General features: G+C 47.5%; 1 protein-coding gene across 1 annotated transcript in view; it reads left to right on the top strand.

Annotated features, from left to right (window-relative positions):
- Positions 1-5,000, top strand: part of SLC4A8 (solute carrier family 4 member 8) — a 66,170-nt gene that overhangs the window by 10,148 nt on the left and 51,022 nt on the right. The gene's annotated exons all lie outside the window — the stretch shown is intronic.

Raw genomic sequence — 5,000 nt, 5'->3', positions numbered from 1 at the left:
CTGACACCCCCCTCTCACTCCCTACCCACATGCACAACCCCCCAACACAAACCTACCCCCACCCTCTCATCCCCCAGCCACCCCCCCACCCCACACACAGTGCTGATGACTTGGAGAGGGGTGCTGGGTGGTGGTGGGAGGGATGGGGGCACCAAAATACAAGTTCGTCCAGGGCACCATTTTCCCTAAGGCTGGCTCTGGGCTGCCCAGGCCCCTTGTTGCAGGCTGGCCACCCCTGAACTGGACACTGGTTTAGCCTAGATACCAGGCTGTCCAGATTCGGTGAGAGACACCCAGCGCTCCACGTTGTTTGCATGCTGGAGTCCATGCAGTCCAACCCACCGGGCTAGCTCCCTTCCGGGCCTGTCAACATACAGTCATAGGAGTCATAGGCAAGGGACCTCATGAAGTCATCTAGTCCAGTGCCCTGCTCAGGGCAGGATAAGTGACAGGACCCTTCACAAAGAGGAGAAAATGCCCAGAGCTGGCCACTGGCCCATCTCTATCTTCTGTGGTCCATGGTAGAGGCTGTGCCATCCCCACGTGCATTATTAGCTAAGGTTGAGAGCACACAAAACACCAGCCCGCTGAAGAAGGGTGTTTGTGCCTGAAAGCTTGCAAAGCACAATTTTCCCAACTATTTCGTTGGTCTAATATAAGATATCACATTTACCCAAAGAACCTTGTCTAACTAAGGTTGCTGATACAACGAAGGCCCGTGATCCGCCTTGCTTGCTAGGAAGAACTCAAAGGCTAGGGTAGCTTCTGTATCCCATAAACACCAAGCTACCAATACCTTTCAATTGGGATGGCTTTCCAGTTTTAAAACCAGCCCGATCAAGGGAACATTTGGAACGACAGCCTCGCGTCCGCTTAAAAAGCATAGTGGAGTCTCCTTTGACAAGGAGTTGGCTGCACCCAGTTTCAATGCGGTCCGCTGTCATTAGCTTTGCATAGATAAGGAAAAAAAACTCAAAAAACCTCGGCTCATTTAGAGGACAGTTCCTGTTTGTAGCAGGCACAGTGCAGCGGTGGTAAAGGATTAGCATTCTGCTGTACCAGGCTGGGTGGGTGGGAGCGTGTAGGAGGGAGTTGCCTTGAATATTGTCAATACAGTATTGCCTATTGTCCCTCGAGGCTCTCGATCGGAGCGATTGCAATGAGTCTTAAAGGAACCAACTCACAGGCAAGTATTGATATAGCAGGAGTTTTAAGAGATTTTATGCAGCTGAACAGCATGTTATTGAGTTGTTTTAAAGGTTAAAGCCAAGATAAAAATCACATGTTAAAAATAATTATTTCCTCGTATTACCAATAACTGCAGAGGTTAGATTTTCCTTTTCTCCTCTCAGAAAATGTCAGTGAAAGCAAACTCTTAATCAGTTTCTTTAAATATTTGACTTTTTGTTGCAATCAAACAGCCACATTTTGGGTTGCCTGCCGAAATATTTAAGTTTCCAAGGTAAGATCCATCTGGGGGAAGAGGAAAATGGATGTTCCAGTCCAAGCTTTTGCTCAGTTGAAACCCCATTTTCTGTATTAAACTTGGTGGAAGGCTTAGTTTTTTGGGTTTGTTTTTTTTTTGTTAGACCTGGTAGCCATTTCTTTACATACGATGTAAGCCACTCTATTGCAGTCATTCAGCATTTGATGTATTTATTTTTGCTTGGCATGACTAATAAGAGCAAACTGATCTATTTCCCTTTCTAATGCTAGCAGAACTGGTAAAATAAAAACCAGAAAAGTCTTGATATTGCAAACTCGTCTTCATTCTGAATCGGGGAGAAAATCCAAATATCAATTTTTTGGACAAATAAAATGGTCCAAACAAGTTTACTTTGGAAGTACTGAAACCTTTGGTTTTGGGTGTTTTGTTCTCTTGTGAACCCTAATTCCTACCTCTGAAATGTTTTGTTTCTTTTAATGTAGGGACTTAGCTAGAGCATTGAGAGCTTTATGCAAACTCAGCATACAACTCTGAGTAATTATATAAATATGGGTGGTTTATTAAATGCCTAAATGGCATTTATGCTCTTTTGGGAACATAACCTTGATTGCAGACACAGGGCCTTCTGCTGGCCCTAATGCTTCCTGAGTCTTTGCTCTTTGCTAATGGTGTCTCCTGTTTCCTCAGTCGTTTGCTTTTGAAATTTTACTGTTAAATAATAAAAAGGAACCCGGACCTGAAGCTGGATCGCAACCCGATTTTAATTGATTAGGCCTTGGTGTCATTTCCATGTGCCGTGTCATTTGACACGCGGTGTCACATTGCATTTGAAGCTGAGCACTTAACCTTTGTCCTGCGTGGAGCCAGAGGGAGCCAGTCCATGATAACGAGTGGATTTGCAGCACGTAAGCGACTGATTAGCTGCGGGTAAGAAGAGGGAGCCTGGGAACGAGTTACAGATGGACAATGCAGGTGTGAGTGATTGGAATACCATATTTTCTCTCCTACACCGCACCCCCGAATAGGATACACCCCTTGTTTTTGAAGGGCAGAATGGGGGGAAAAAAAAGATCTGTCCTTGCAAATAGGGGTAAGTAGCACGGGGTAACTGAACAGCAGCTTCTGCAGTCGGAGACCGTGCTGGGAGAAAGAGCGTGTCCACCGCCAGCAAGTAGGGAACTCGCTGTGTTGCAGGTGCGGGGCTGCTGCTGCCGCTTTTGCTTTCCCCCAGAAGAGGGGCCTGCTGCAGAAACAGCTGTTACCATTTTTCCTGGCTTATAATGCACACCGCGGTATCCAGCGACTGAATTTGGGGGAGAAAGGTGCATTTTGCATGTGAGAAAATATGGTAGAGCAACACTCACCTCATCTATACCCGGCTCAGTCTCCGCCTGAATTTTGTAGATGGCGTTTCATTGATAAAAGCGGCCAAGTCCATGAAGCAGCATCCACCCTTCTGTCTTCAGGAAATCTGGAAAGAAAGGATGGTTTAGAAAGAGAAATGGCCCACGCTTTGGCATTTCGGCTCTGCTGGAAATGGAGACTGGCTTGTCTCATATTCAGAACAATATGGACGGCCAGAGAGAGAGACACGTGGTCGCATGCGCAGGCGCGCACGCCTTTTTGGAACAGAGCACTCCAGTGTTATAGAAATGCGTTGTTTGGCAGCTCATCATTTCCTAATGCAAAACTATTTCCTTGGGATATTTTTGACCACCGCTCATTGTAAAGGCAGCAGGGCTGCGTGCACCTCCTACCCCAGCAGCTCGGAGTGATCGAAGCTCACGCTGAGTTTATTTGTACACTTGGGTTCCTTTTTGATGTAAGAGAGAAATGCCATTTGCAGCACTCTGATTTAGGCCCCAGCAAAGGTTCGAGCCAGCTGGAAGTTGCTCATAATATATCTGTCCTGGCTGGGCAAAGATGGACTTGGGTTGCTTTGAGTTGGGGCACGTTGCTTTGAGTTGGGGCACGTTGCTTTGAGTTGGGGCACTTTGCCCAGCATCTCCCTTTGCTGCACGGGTGCTTTAGGACATCCATGGGTTTGCAGCTTTATCTTGTGGTCTTGCTGCAAGCCTCTGTGCAGATGCCTTTCTCCAGACTGGCCCTAAAAAAAAGGTCCTATTTGAGGGTCCAGGCTGGCAAAGCTCCTGTTTCTGAGACCTTTTTAAACTGAACGGGAAGCCAAACCTCTCGAATTTTGTGATGACCCAGTTGCCCAGGGAGGAGGTAACCTCTAAGTCAAGGCCAGCAGGGTTGGATGATGCTTCCCAGATCTGTCCGACTCCGTGGCAATATTTTTAAATGACCACATAGAACGCTGTGCCTGTGATGCGTATTTTCAGGTTCCAGTAGAACCGACCTGCCGTTCGCTGCGCGCGGCGCCACGGCGCGTCCTTTGCCACCGAAGGCAAATGCCGGATGTCTCCGAGGGCTCACTCACATGGCTACCACGTAGCCTATGGGGAATAGGATTTAAATGTTCATTATTTTATTCTTTTTCTAATTTTTTTTTTGACTCCAAGGTCAGTTTTAAAATAGCCACGAGCGAATGTCGTTTTCGGTTGGCTTCTCCATTTTGTTTTTTTTTTAGCTATAAAATTTTCAGCTAGAGTGGGGCTGAATTCAGGCAACCCAGTGGCGATTCTGCCTCTCCGTCTAATTTAGACGCAGTTAAATGCGTTTAAAAGATTGATTAACCTGGACTGAAAACAGCCATGGCTTCGGCAGGCTCCTCGGAGAAATTGCAGGTAATAGAGGCCTGGGCTGCTCCTAGGATGACTGACTGTTTGATTGCCTTTAAAAAAATCATTGTAATAACATTTCAAGGCTAGTGGTGAGCCTGGGGGTCACGTTAGTATGCCAGCTTCCATGGAAAGGAAAGTGGTCAAAGAAAGAGGCGCTGCAATGAGAAGGTGATCTGGGGCTGCTTCAAAGGAGGGTAGATGTCCGTGGTGTTTGGAGAAGAGACGCAACGGGTCTGAGAACAGAAGGAGAAAGGGGGAAGTGCCTTGTAGTCTAAGCTCAATGGCAGCCGGGCAAAGGAAGTGGTCAGCCTGCATAAGGACCAGCACCTGCGCGGTTAGTTCATGCTGCTGAAATATTGAAGTTGTGCTGCTGGAGCTGCATGTCTGCCTGTAGGTACAAACCAGAGACCACACACTGCAGAACAAGGTTGTCCAGAAAAAAGTGCAGGGCTGTGGGTATCCCTGGGGACTGATGTTTCCGGAGCTCAGGTGCCCGACCCAGGTTAGGGTTACGCAGCTTAATAGCACTGTTATGTGATAAGATTCAGTGTCTGTACATAAGAGCAGCTGCTCTTACAGTTGAAAGGCTTCGTCTCCTAGAAAGTCTGAAAGATTCCCATCCTCCCGAAGGACGTGCTTGATAGACTGGTCAGGTTGGTACATACTGGTGGGGCGGGGGGTTGCCTTCCTCTGTAGCCGGGGGCACAGCCTTGGATCTCTAGAGTGCATTTTAACAACCTTTGCAGCAGCAGGATGTTGGCCACGGTTGTCCCCCTGCTTTACCTGTGGCAGGTTCAGGTCTTGGG

The sequence above is a fragment of the Gavialis gangeticus genome, unplaced genomic scaffold (genome assembly GCF_001723915.1).
Source record: "Gavialis gangeticus isolate Ggan-Ray unplaced genomic scaffold, GavGan_comp1, whole genome shotgun sequence".
Lineage (NCBI taxonomy): Eukaryota > Metazoa > Chordata > Crocodylia > Gavialidae > Gavialis > Gavialis gangeticus.
Note: the sequence above shows the minus strand (reverse complement) of the source record. Positions and strands in the feature narration are given on the sequence as shown.